Source organism: Benincasa hispida, chromosome 3 (assembly GCF_027475165.1).
Source record: "Benincasa hispida cultivar pf3 chromosome 3, pf3_genome.v1.1, whole genome shotgun sequence".
NCBI lineage: Eukaryota > Viridiplantae > Streptophyta > Magnoliopsida > Cucurbitales > Cucurbitaceae > Benincasa > Benincasa hispida.
In genome coordinates this window covers 65948645-65963888 of record NC_143480.1, presented here as the reverse complement: position 1 = coordinate 65963888, position 15244 = coordinate 65948645, and positions in this window count along the sequence as shown.

The following is a 15244-nucleotide window of genomic DNA, read 5'->3' as shown; positions in this document are numbered from 1 at the left end:
TTAGATTGTACAAATTAATACTATATATACTATTAAATAGTACAAATGGTAAGATAGGATCCATCCACAGGGAAGCACGAAAATTAGTTTCTCAAAGTTAATTATTTCGTTAAAGCAATAAATGGAGGTTGTGTGGTTTGAGATTTGAATATGCATGAAAATAAAGTACAAGAAAGAAAAATAAAGGATAGATATGCAATTAAACGAAACATTCTAACTTAGAGGAACAGAATCATCCAATGTAATTTTCATCTTCAAATTATCAAAGCATGATTTTAAATTCTTGCCTATGCTTAGCCTAATTGATTAGAAAAGCTAACCAATGGTCCAAAATACCAAATTAGCCAATTTAGTTAGTTGAGAAGCATCCTAATCAATTTAACTAACTACATTATGCTTTAGGATTACGTTATGATAAATTTTCAATAGGAAAAGGCTAATTAAAAATCTAATACGGTTTTTCCTAGATCGATAGAACAATACTCTTTATTGTCGACAACAAATTACAAGCCTATCTAACCTATTGCGTCTTGGAGATTAACATACAATTATATGTCACGCATTATACGTTAATCTAAAGCATCAAATTGCACAATCAAGCATTGGTTGTCAATCAATAATAAAAAAATGTAATTCATAATCAATAAACCAAGAGTAAAACTCATACACAAGAAATCTCAATCAAACTATCAAAATACTCCAAAAAGTACAACGGATTCCTCCAAAATTCCCTAAAGTAGAAAACCATAGATCTTACCTTCTCTATGGTGGTGGAAAAGATAGAACCCAACATCGTTTTTGCTTGATTACAGAAAGAAGATGAAAGAATACCTAAAAACTAATGTTATGTAGATGGATTGAGGGCAAAACACGAAGAAAACGAGTGGTCATTCACCCAAAACGGCCACCTGAATAAAAAAAAATATGACCTAAAAACCGAAGTGCAATTTTTATAATCGTGCAATAGCACCATGACATTGCACTATTTTTCAGCATTATGTGAAGAGTGCCATGCCTTAACGTCATTGGGCATCACGACGCTCTCGCCTTGGGCACTTTTGTCACTTTCTCTCCCCTTTGAGCCTCGAATGCCATTTTTAGTACCTAATTACTCCAAATTAACTCCGAATGACCTATAACGTTTCAGAATATTTATATTACTCGAGATCCTATAAATATAAACTTTTAAGCACATAAAAAAAATCATAAATGGATAAGATTAGAGACACTAAGATAACATATTTTCAGTGCTATCATGTTTCTCCTAGAATGTGAGATTTTGGATTATTTATAAAATTAAAATGATATTAACATAACACTAACCTCAGTCAAATAATGTAACATTATACAGAGGAACTGGGTGTAAAAATAGAAATGAACCAGAAAGGGAATTAACATAATATGTTTCCAAGTAGTGAATTAATATTTTTCAATATATCATAAAAAAATGATTAAATATTAGAAAAGAAGCAACAAAAAATATCACTATGTGAATATACTACATGTTGGTGCCAAAATCTAAATGGAAGAAAGCGCACCTGCTTCGTATGGTTCAATGATAAATTTGTAATTTGGGGAAGAAGTAACCTGTAAAACAAAACCCTGATACCAAAGAGTCAAAAATAAAAAACCGTAGAATGAAAAAGAAACAAGAAGTTCAATTTATTGAACAAGTTAGTATTAAATCTGATTAACCAAATGATTAGTTGACACTGATTTATTTTGTTAAGGATGCCAACACATAAAATACAGTCTTGCCTCTCTATCAAAAGAATAGGGCTTACCAAAGGAATAGGTTGGTTACAACAAAGTGTCTAACCATTTGTTTTGTTGAGTTATTTTTGCATTCTCAAATTAAGGATTTCATATTGTATAAATACATCACCTATGTACATTTCAATATACAAGAAATTATAAATGAAAAGTTGGCTTGCCACTGTCGTGTACTGTCAGAGTTATTGTTTGCCTGATTGAAACTATCGTTTACCTTTTCTGATACTATCGTCTACCTCTTGATGTTATCGTCTACACGATATCGTCTACCTCCTGATGCTATCATCTACACGATATCATTTATCGTCTACCTCCTTCAGACGTCATCGTCTACCTCCACCAAACGCTATCGTCTACACAATATCGTCTATCTTTTGAAGCTATCGTCTATCTCCTTCAGACGTCATCGTCTACCTCCACCAAACGTTATCGTCTATCTCTTGACACTATCGTTTACCTTGTCTAAGTGCTATCGTCCGCCTCTTGACACTATCGTCTAACTGTTGACGTTATCGTTTACCTCTGCAGCACTATCGCTTACTGTCCAGTTGTATACCTCTTCAAACGACAACAAGCACTTCGACTTGCCACGTGAGTCAGCCATATCCTTCAACCTCACATTCTAACTTGGTATCAGAGCTAATAATGAACAACGTCAATCAAGGAAACCTGGGAGCCACCCTCGGCACAACCAACTTCAACGGCCCACCCTTGAACCAACTCCTCAATCAGATAACCTCTATTAAACTCATCGTAGCAATTTACTCCTATGGAAAAACTTGGCGCTTCCAATCCTTTGGAGTTATTGACTCGAAGGACATCTGACCAGACAAAAGGTTTGTCTCCCAATGTTTCTGCAACCTGCAGTTGATAAGAGCATACCGACTGGATCGACTGGAGCAGGAGCTACTCCGCGTAGCACAGAAGGAAGCTATGGCAGTGGTGCTTCCAGCTCGTCGACAGCACTTGAGGTAAATCCTCAATAAAAAGCGCGGATGGCTGTAGATTAACTCCTCATCGGCTGGCTGTATAACTCCATGACACTAGAGGTTGCCATTCAAGTGATGGGATGTGAATGTGTAAGGGATCTGTGGACCAGCATTTAACAACTCTTTGGTGTTCAGTTTAGGGTTGAAGAAGATTATCTGAGACATGTGTTTCAAACAACCAGGAAAGGTAATTTGAAAATGGAAGAGTACCTTCAAACTATGAAAATGAATGCTGACAATCTTGAGCAAGCTGGTAGTCCTGTGCCACCAAGAGCTCTTGTTTCACAGGTACTACTAGGACTTAATGAAGAGTACAATGCCATCGTGGCCACGATCCAAGGGATAGCAAACGTGGCTTGATATGCAGTCAGAACTTCTCCTGTATGAAAGGAGATTGGAACATCAGTCAAACCAAAAGACGACAGTAGGCTTCAACCAAGTCAGTAATGCATCAGTGAATATGACAAATACTAGACATGTCAATCAAAATAACAAGACCAATAGCAGCAACCAGTCTACTGGGGGAGGATAACGAGGTGGTGGTGGCCATGGCAGAGGTCGAGACAGGGGAAGAAACAACAACAAACCTGTGTGTCAAGTCTGTGGGAAGGTAGGACACATAGCGTTCTACTGCTTCAATAGGTATAATAGAGATTTTGTTCCCAATTCTCCTCAAAACATGGGACAACCCTTCCCCAACAACCAGACCAAAAACACACAACCTCACCCAATAGCCCTAGTCACTGCTTATGGAAGTAACCCCTTTCTAACAAGATAAGAAAACATGACTGATGCAGATTGGTATGCTGACAGTGGTGCCTCCAATCATGTTACCTCAGACTTCAACAATCTTGACAATTCGACTGAATACTCAGGTACTGAAACAGTCACTGTAGCTAATGGTAATACTCTAAAAATTTCTCATGTTGGAACTGTATGTCTATCTAGTGATGCCTGCAATTTGAAACTGAATGATATGTTATGTGTGCCGGCCATAGCAAAAAAATTGGTCAGTATATCTAAGCTAACAAAAAACAATAACGTGTTTATTGAATTTCACACGGATTACTGTCTTGTTAAGACAAGGGTATGGGACAAACAGTAATGAAAGAAATGCTTAAAGATGGACTATATCAGTTAGAGGGTGCAGAAGTTAACTCGAAGTCAGTAGGAAACGGAGTACCATCGCAACCAGTGCACAAGAATAAAGATCTGTCTGCTCTTAGCATATCTTCGAAGCATAGGATGTCTAAGGTTACATAGCATAGAAGGCTTGGCCATCCTTCGTAAAAAATACTAGAGTTATTATCAAAGGCTATAATCTACCTATGTTATCTAATGAAGAGCTCAAATTTTGTGATTCTTGTAGCTATGGCAAATCACATTCTTTAGCCTTCCCTAACTCTAACTCAAGAACATATGCAACCTTTGAACTTATATATACTGATTTGTGGGGTCCAACTCCTCTCTTGTCTACAGATGGGTACAAATGTTATGCTATCTTTGTTGATGATCACAGTAGCTACATATGGATCTATCCTCTGAGGTTAAAAAGTGACACACTGGCAGCTTTTCAACACTTTTTCACCATGATACAAACTCAGTTCAATACACTGATCAAGTCCCTACAGTCGGATAATGGTGGAGAATTTGTCAAGATACACAAATTCTGTCATCAGCTTGGCATTTCCTCTAGGTACACCTGTCCATATACGTCAGGAAAAAATGGAAGGGTTGAGAGGAAGCATAGACACATAATGGAGACAGGGCTAACCCTACTAGCCCAAGCACATCTTCCTTTACATCATTGGTGGAATGCTTTCTTATACTCAACTCTGCTGATTAATGGCCTGCCCACCCATGTCCTAAATGGACAGTCTCCAATGGAAGTGATGTTAAAAAAGAAGCTCAGGTTTGAGGAGCTTCGAATATTTGGGTGTGCATGTTTCCCCTGCTTGAGACCATTCAATTTACATAAGTTAAGCTATTGCACAGAGAAGTGCATCTATCTCGGTCCAGTTGTGAATCACAAAGGCTATAAAGGCCTTAACCCCAGTGGTAGGCTATTCATCTCTCGGCATGTTGTGTTTGATGAAACTAACTTTCCTTGTCAAATGTCTCCTTCAGCTTGCAGACCAGCCAAGCAAGCAGTTACCATCCACCTGGTTTCCTGGCTGTCCCTCAGTCAGGACACACCACACAGTGACTCTATGCCCTCTACGTCCACAACCTCACCTTCACCAATTGTCAGAACAACCCACACTCAATCACCAACTAATACTTCTACAGACAGCCCAACCTTCCCACCTTCTTCTTCTGATTATCTACCCACCAATTGTGTACCCAACGATCGTTTACCCTCATCATCTAGTGTCTAGCCCACCGATCGTCTACCTACCAGTTGCTTACCCAGCGATCGTTCACCCAACGATCATTCACCTACCGATAATTTACCCAGTGATCGTTTACCCTCATCGTGTAATGTACAACCCACCGATCATTTACCCACCGATAGTTTACCTACCGATCGTTTACCCAACGATTATTTACTCAGTGATCGTTTATCCAGCCATTGTTTACCACCACCCACTTACCCACTGATTGTGTACCCACCGATCGTTTACCCTCCGATCGTTTACTACCTGACTCACCATCACTTACCGCCCAACCCACCAATCGTTTACCTTTGTCGTCCACTGCCCAATCTTCACCCGATACTGTCCCACACCCTGTACCCGTGTCTACTCATCCCATGATTACCCAAGGAAAAGTAAGCATCTTCAAACCCAAAATACTGTCCTCCCAAACCTAAAAAGACTGGTCCCTAACCAAACCTACCCGAGTTAGTGATGCGCTCAAAACCACGCAGTGGAACAAAGCGATGAGTGATGAATTTCAAGCACTAATGAAAAATCAGACCTAGACTTTAGTTCCTCCATCACCGTCGATGAACGTTGTTGGCAATAAATGGGTATTCAGAATCAAATGGAGTTCTAATGGCTCTATTCTATGCTACAAGGCACGCCTTGTAGCAAAAGGCTTCCATCAAAACTCAAGCATTGATTTTTTGAGACATTTAGTCCAGTGGTAAAGACATCCACCATTCGGATCGTCATTAACCTTGTTGTATCCAAATGGTGGCAGCTGAGACATTTAGATTTCAATATCGCCTTCCTTAATAGGGTCCTCGATGAAAAAGTTAACATGTGCCAACTGCAAGGATTTGTTAATCCTCAACTACCAAATCATGTCTATTACACAAGGTCATATATGGCCTCAAACAACACACTGCAAACAGCACTATGTAGCTAGGACTTTCAGAATGCTAAGTCTGATACATCTCTCTTCATATATCGGAGCACTTCTACCTTGATACTCTTACTAGTATATGTTGATGATATAATTATCACTGGCACCAATCCGCGGGTAATCAGCAAGCTTGTAACAACCTTGGACTCCAAGTTTGCTGTAAAGGATCTTGGCCAACTCCATTACTTCCTTGAAGTCCAACTACACACTGTCCTCGATGGAGTTCTACTGAAGCAGGAAAAGTATGTCAAGGACCTACTTCACCATCTTGACCTTGGAGATCTAAAACCGGCACCCTCTCCGAGTGTTCTAAACAATCAACTCTCCATCTCCGATGGCACTCCTCTTGACAATCCCTATATCTATCGAAGCACGATTGGTGCCCTACAGTACTTAACCACTACGAGACTTGACATTACATATGCGGTTAATCATCTAAGTCAGTACTTAAAGAAACCTACGGACGTTCACTGGTAAGCGGTGAAGAGAGTACTAAGATATGTAAGTGGCACTCGACACTTTGGCCTCTATATTCAACATGGGTCCTGTTGGGATTGGTGTCTTAATTCTCCCAGAGTCTCATTGTTTTGTAAAGATACACATTGTTCAATGAATAAAATAAATGTTATTTAATTCTGGCATTTACTCATATCCAATAAACAAAGTTCTTTGGTTATCTTATGTGAACTTAAGCATGTATATATGATATATAAGTGGATCATGCCTTAAGTGATAACCTAAATCGATCTGTAGTATAAGAATTAAGGTGGGATACTTGATCCTGGTGACACTACGGATACGACCTGCTTTGTAGAGGCAAGTGTTGTAAACTACTACAGATGGTTGATCCGAACCATTCGTGTGGAGACATGGAGCGGGGGTGTCCTGTACAAAGAGTTTGTATAAGACCTGGACCACGAGATGACTAGACTTTGTATATAACGCTGTTAATACTAGAAACTTTCATCTCACCTAAACCACCAAAGGTGACACAACCTCAATCATGAGTGTTTTGTGAACTCCTGCCTTTGAGGGCGGTCCTTTGATTAGTATGGGTGAGAGTGGCCAGATTGCCAACTCAACATACCTACCTTTTTGGGGACTTGTCTGATCTGGGAGCTGGGAACTCAATTCACAATATGGAATTCACTTCTTTCCCGAAGCAGGGATAAGTAGAGAGATTGCTCCCTTAAGGGCTAATTCCGAGGGCTTGAACATAATGGCCACAGCTTCTCTTTAGAAGAGAAGACTCAGTCATAGTAGGTGTAACTACCCGACCCCCTAGGACTTAAGTTAGGACGTTACTAAATACATGTATGCATGAAACTCAAAACGACACTCGGTTATGGCGAAATAAATGCTAATTAAATAAGGTAAGTTCAAAAGACTTTCATTAAATTCAAATATTAAAACAATAATAAGATACCCATAAATCATAAAGAACAATAAATAAGTCTGAAAAACAATTCTAAAGTAAGTTTTAAGCATCAAAACTAAAAGTTAAGAGGAACATGAAAAGAACTTTAAATCTCATGAACGGAAGCGTAAAAACTAGTCCCAGTGGCTCGATCACGAATTTTGCTTGTCCATCGCCGATGCATCTCTACCATTACCTGAAACAACAACATGAGAAAGAATGAGTATAAAATACTCAGTAATTAACCCCACTACTGGGGTCAAGCTAGACATCTATGTCCTCTAGATACCCGCCTCTGGTGAAACATATACACTGCTCTAGTCCTCATAAGACACATATACACATGAAACAAGAAGGAGACTGAGTCCTATCCTACTGTAGTTAAGTATGCCAACTACCTCTGGTGAATCCCGAAGGAGACACAAACTGGTAAATCCCGAAGGAAACACAAACTAGTGAATCCCGAAGGAAACACAAACTGGTGAATCTCAAAGGAAACACAAACTGGTGAATCCCGAAGGAAACACAAAATCTAATAGGCATCTAATTAATCAGTAAGGACATTTGCATAGTCTCAACATCATAATCATCACTGTACGAATCTATGACATACATATAAACCTCAACATCATGGCTCTACAACATACACATATACCTCAACATCATGGTTCTGCAACATACATGTGTACCTCAACATCATCAGATCAAATACAACCATATGGAAGCACATACCATCTCATACTAGCATTCAAGTGTCTATGTGAATAAATAAATAATTCAGATCTCGTACCAGAACACACTTTGATCATATTATACTATCAGTCTATCATGCTAACATTCTGCCATAACGTACATTTATCATGCTAGCATACATCTAATGTCTGGCCCGTGGGCAGTTCCAGTAGTAAGATTACTTACCTTGATATTAGGTCGAACCAAAAAACAATTGAATCTTTGTGAAATTCTTGAATCCTTAATCAAGCCTAAACATAAACCAGGCTTTAAAATTAATAGTTAAGGCCAAATTCCAAACACCCAAATATTACAAAATATTTCTAGATAACCTTACCTAAGGTGTGGTCCAATTCGAATTTACCTTCCAAACCTCCAATTTAAGCCCAAATAATTAGCAAACTAAACTCTTCTTCATCTTAAATGAAATTCTTGAATCAACCCCTAATCATAATTTGAAATTAGGCTTACATGATTAAAGCTTGAATCAAATACATACTTCACTACCAATGTCTCAAATATATTATCCATATGTAGCTTCGTCAAAAAGATCACTTTCAAATGACTTTACCAAAATTTCTCAACAACTAAAATTAAACCACAAGAGGGTAATCAAAGCATAAAACTTACCAAAACTCGCTAAAACAAACTCCAACTTCACTGAACAACATCTCAATACCTTCACAAACTTGAATCCAAAGTTGAAACACAATGGGTATCAACCAATTGATGCCAAAAGTAAATGAGTATTCAAGAATCAACCGAAAACAAACCCAAACGGCAGAAATCTTACCCAAATCGATAGATCCAGTGACGGCAAAAGCGAACGCGCTTGAGCAGTGGTGGATGGAGGTCATGAAGAAGAAACTGACGCGGCGGCTTTGGGCGGCGTTGGACGAGCTCACGAATGTGAGGAAGAAAAGGGGGGTGGGGTTTGAATTTTTATAAAAAAAATAGTAATAATAATAATAATAAAACAAAAAAAGGAAATAAATATAATTACATTTAATTCCTTTCCATTTTATACTATTAAATTCATTTCCGTTTCAAAAGAAAATTAATTCCTGTCATTAATTTCCAAATTGAATAATTTCACGCCAACAATTAAATTCCCGCACTTACACTTGAAGTCCAAAATTCCAAAAATGCCCTCAAAGGACTTTCGTTCTCGAAAGTTCATTCTTGAAAAAAAAAACTCCGAGGGTGTTACAGTAGGACTATAATTTATATTCATTAGAGGGACCGGTGGTACTTAAGGAGACAGATGTAACTACAGAAGCATAACGGTTATTGGCCCAGCTGTACTTATGAGCGATCTGTGAAGAGTTGTCGCACTGCTGATTGGTTAAGATGGACACATAATATATCTGTAGTGAGGAGAGTTCAACTGTTGGTCTTTAATGGAATGTCTGGCAGTTAACAGATGGTGGATCCCATGACTAAAGAGTTTAGTCAATTATTCACGTACCATTGGAGCTTTAGATCTACAGATCCATGAGGTCCCCTTGGTAGCTTGGATTCATGTTGAAGGATCAAGTTCTTGGTGTTGATTTGAAATGTTCAAATTGACGAAAGGTATTTTGATTATATATGATATAATCGGTATGATGTATGAGATACATCTAGTGGAGGATTAATGTAAATGAGATTACATTAAGTACCATGGAATAGAAAAAGGACTATGGTTTATATGTTTCATGAGATGAAATATTAAAATTATAGGTTATAAATATAGTATGATAAGTTGGTTATCATTTATATTTATAATAATATTAATTATTAGATAATCAATTTTTTTTTCTTTTAAATAACCAAATGAAGTGGGTGGTTATTGATCATGGTAACCGTGAGTTTAAAAGAAAATCGGTTTCCTATTTTGAAAAAAAAAAAAAAAAAGAGGAAGTTTTTCACAAAATTTTTTAAAAGATTTTGAGTTTTCTCTCCGGCAAAAAGAAACTTACGAAAGTCGTCAAGTAAATACATATTTACTAAACGACGACTGGACTGAGCTAAATGATCGTGCAGGTGCTAGCTAAACGATCGTGCAGTTTTTACTAAATGATCGCATAGCTTTGCTAAATAATCGTTGGCCTAAGGTAAACGATCGTGTAGAGTCTGTCGAGCTAAACGATCGCATAGCTTTTGCTAGACGATTGCATAGCTTTATCTAAACGATTGGACATCGACCTATACGATAGGTCTCCGACTTCTCCCACTTGCCCAGTCGTGTATACGATCTGTCTTTCTTCCATTCTTCTGCCTCACACCAAGTCCGAACAGAGCTCACCCTTTGGATTCTCACACTGATAATATAAAGGTCGCCTTGTTGGGGGTGTCAGACTTAACTCGACATCGTCGAGGTTTTTCGGAGGCCATTCGTGGTGCTTTGGAGGAGTCCGTTCGTGGTGTTGTGGAGGAGATCGTGATCGAGGAGATCTTGAGAACGAGCGCGAAGTGTTCGTGCGGTGTTGCGATCGTGTAGATCGAACGCTTGTGGTTGCTGTGGTTCGATCAGAGTGCGCATCGGAGCGTGGAGACGTTTTTGTCAATGTTCGTATAGAGTTTGTCTCTTTGTACATTTATTGATGTTCATGCTGTAATTTCTCTGTATATTTGCATAACAGTTTGTGTTCAAGTCGATTGTAAATGTATTGTTGATTCATGATTGTAATTTGGAATAGTCTTGTTCCGCTGCTCATGAAAATCTCGAGTTTTGATTTCCTTCAGGTCCGACCTGTCTGTTTCGGCCTTCTCCGATGCCGATTGCAACATAGACGATTGAAAATCAGTTGCTGCTTATTGCATCTTCCTTGGAGGTAATCTTGTCTCCTGGTCCTCAAAGAAACAATCCATTGTTGCCCGGTCCAGCACAGAGTCTGAATATAGAGCGCTCGCTCATGCCTCTGCAGAAATCATCTGGGTGCAATGACTACTGTCTGAGATTGGTGTCAAACATAAGTCAGCTCCAGTCCTGTGGTGTGACAACCTCAGCGTTGATGCTCTAGCCATTAATCCGGTGTTTCATGTGCGGACCAAGCACATTGAGATCGACATTCACTTCGTTCGTGATCAAGTTTTCAGTGGTCAACTTGATGTTCGTTATGTACCATCCTCTAACCAAATCGCTGACTACCTCACCAAGACCTTAACACACTCACAGTTCTTCCAGCTTCGGTCCAAACTCGGTGTAGTAGAACTACCCTCTCGTCTGAGGGGGGATGTTAAGGATGCCAACACATAAAATACAATATTGTCTCTCTACTAAAAGAATAGGGCTTACCAAAAGAATAGGTTGGTTACAACAAAGTGTCTAACCATTTGTTTTGTTGAATTATTTTTGCATTCCCAAATTAGGGATTCCATATTGTATAAATACATCACCTATGTACATTTCAATACACAAGAAATTATAAAGGAAAAGTTGGTTTACCACTGTCATGTACTGTCTGAGTTATCGTCTGCCTGATTGAAACTATCGTTTACCTTTTCTGATACTATCGTCTACCTCCTGACGCTATCGTCTATCTCTTGAAGCTATCATCTACCTCATTTAGACGTCATCGTCTAACTCCACCAAACGCTATCGTCTATCTCTTGACGCTATCGTTTACCTTGTCTAAGCGCTATCGTCCTTCTCTTAACACTATCGTCTAACGTTATTGTCTACCTCTCCAGCATTATCATTTACTATCCAGTCGTATACCTCTTCAAACGACAACAAGCACTTCGACTTGCCGCGTGAGTCAGCAATATCCTTCAACCTCACATTCTAACTTATTTGAATTTAGATCTACTTTTATCATCAACTCATTTTTCTTCGTCTTTCCTCGATCTTTTGATCTATTTTCTCAGGTTCAAATTCACCCATTACAAGTATTTTAGCTCATTTTAAAGTCTAAAATAATTACTTTTGTTTATTTAAACATTTTTTTCTTAATTTCTTATTTTTATAATATATTTTTTTCAACATCAACATTTTAAATTTTAGACTTCAAAAAACTCATCATATACCCTCGTTAGTATGTAATTAATGCTGTTTTTTTTTAGTGTATGTCTATTCACGAGAATAAATTTAAGGGGTAAATCTGCCATTTACCACTGTTTCATTGGTCCTCATTGTTGTTTTGTAGTGGAGTATGTTTTATGAAACTTATCTTTCAAAGTGCATTATAGTAATTTTATTTGTGGAAAGTACTTCAAAAATATATATATATATATGATTTTATCTGTGTATTTATTTATTTTCCTACATTTACTTATTGTATACAATTAAAATATGATATCAATATACTTAGTGTATACGATCTGGCACGAATTATGTAATTAACCATTTAATAATTTAGCCAAAATATGCTCGGCGATAATTAACATGAATCCCTTTCATATTCCAAAATTTTCATTCACTTTATGGTTATACTAAAAAAAAAGAGTAATATTGAACCGATCTCCATGCATCCCAGTCAATCATAAATAAAAAGAATATATATTTAAAATATATTTTTTTCTTAAAAAAGAAAATGTCGCATGTCAACTTGTGATTGAACAGTTAAATGGACCGTAAAAAGATATGTTGTCTAGAATCTATCCAAGTACCTTCACTTTCTATAAATTAATTAAATCATAAGTGACTTAATTTGTAACTTTGTTGTTACGTAATTTTATTTAGTTTGTGAAGTTTTAAATGTATCTAATACATTCTTAAACATTTAATAGATTCTTGAACTTTCAATTTTGTGTGTAAGGGTTCATAACAAATTCATTTTGTTTTTAAAATTAATCTTTTAGATATAAATTCGAATTTTGTCTTAAAAAACATGTCTAATATCTCTTGAAATTTTAAAAATTTTGAAAATTCAAAGACTAAATTTATAATTTAACCAAAAGAAGAATTTACCAACTAAAATATTTCTCTAAAAGATCATTATTGTTTGTAGTTTAGGAGTAATTTTATAAAAAAATTTGATGAGACATTAATATAAATATACTTTAGCTAGAATATCATTTTGATTCTTGTATTTTAAAGACTTGTTCATTTTATCTCTGTATTTTCAATAAATCTTAAATTTAGTTATTACAACTAGTTTATCATTGATTTTTCTATAATTTTTTACTATCTAATAGTCTTTCTACTCTAAAATTTAGAAAGATATTGATCACATAGGTGTATTGTCGTTATTGTTATTGTTATTGTTATTATTATTGTTATTGTTATTGTTATTATTATACCAATTTTGATTTTTAAAAAATTATAATAACTTTGATTGATAGTATGTAAATTAAAATTGAACATTTGATGAAAGTACCTGAACTAAAATTGAACAAATTTCCAAATGCATAGAAAACTGGTATTTTAACCATACACTTTACTAGTGAATCCTTGTAAAAAAAATGGATAAGATTGACTTAAGTATTTCAAATGACACTTCTATTTTTCAAAGCATTATATCAAATTTGATATATTCTATTTTGTCCGACTATTCTCTTATTTTATCAGATTTTGGTTTTCTTAGATTGACTTGAGAAAAAAATATTTTTCAAAAAACTCATTTATATTTAAACGTTTATGATAAAAACCGATTAAAATACACTTTATAAACTTTTTTGAATAGTTATCAAACATTTCAATTTTTCCAAAATGACTTATTTTTTAAATTAAACACATGAAAATGTATTCCAAACACACCGTAAGACTTGTTGCTTAATTAATAACTTACAATTATTGACAACTATCACAAATAAAAGATAAAAAATAAACGAAAGAAACTACATCGCCATAATTGACTACAATAAAAATTTAATCATGCCTCGTTTGATTACCATTTAATTTTTAGTTTTAGTTTTTAAAAAATAAGTCTTTAAACACTCGTTTCATCTCTAAATTATTATCTACATTTTACTGATGTTTTAAAAAACCAAACTATTTTTTAAAACTAAAACAAAAAAAAAATAATTCTTAAAAGCTTATGTTCTTTGAAATTTAGTTAATAATTCATCTCTTTTTTTTTAAGAGAGATGCAAATTATGATAAGGAATTAAGAGAAAACACTCTTAGTTTTCAAAAACTAAAAATCAAATGTTACCAAAAAAAAAAAAAAAACCTAAATTTGTAGTTAATTTTGTTAATGTTATTGCCAACTTAGATTAACCATTATGAGTTGAGTTTGCGATAAATAGGAAGATGACCTTGATAAAAGACTAATACTAACGGGTCATAGGCTCAATCCATGGTGACCACTTATCTATAATTTAATATTTTCCAAATTTCATTTCAACAATATTATGTGAACCTTACAATTTGATTCCATATGACTTCTTCAAATATCAACTTAATTATAGATATGCTTAAAAAATTCATGTTCAAATTAATACAATTATTACTTAATGATTAAATTTATAGGGTAATTGCAATTGGTAGCAATTTTAGGAATAATAACCAAATGTATAACATCATTTAAAAAAATTATAAATATAGACTCTTACCAGTGATATAGTTTATTATTGATGGACTCCTACTAATAATATAGTCTATCATTGATAGACTATTTAAATCTGATCATATTTGTAATTCTTTTTACATCATGTTATATTTGCAACTGTCCCGACTTCTAAAATTTAAGGGTATACATTGACATTTAAAAAAATAAAAAATATGGTAAAGAATAAAAATTTAATGAAACAATGACTAGATATTGAAAATAAAACAATCTCTATCTTTACCTACACCGCATATATATATATACACACACACATACTCATATTTCCTTTTCACATAATTGCTTCGTAAATAGGGTCTGCAGGTGATGATGGCCACACTATTGTCCTCTCTTGTTTTTGTTAGGACCATGGGTAATATTGGAATAAATGTTAAAATATTATTTTGGTCTTTATATCGTAAAGTTTGTTAAAATTTAACCAATGTATTTTAAAGGCTCAATTATAGATCATACTCAATGTTAGTCTAGTTTATTGTTCAATTTTTTTTTGTTAATTCACATATTATACTTACTTACATGAATAATAGAAA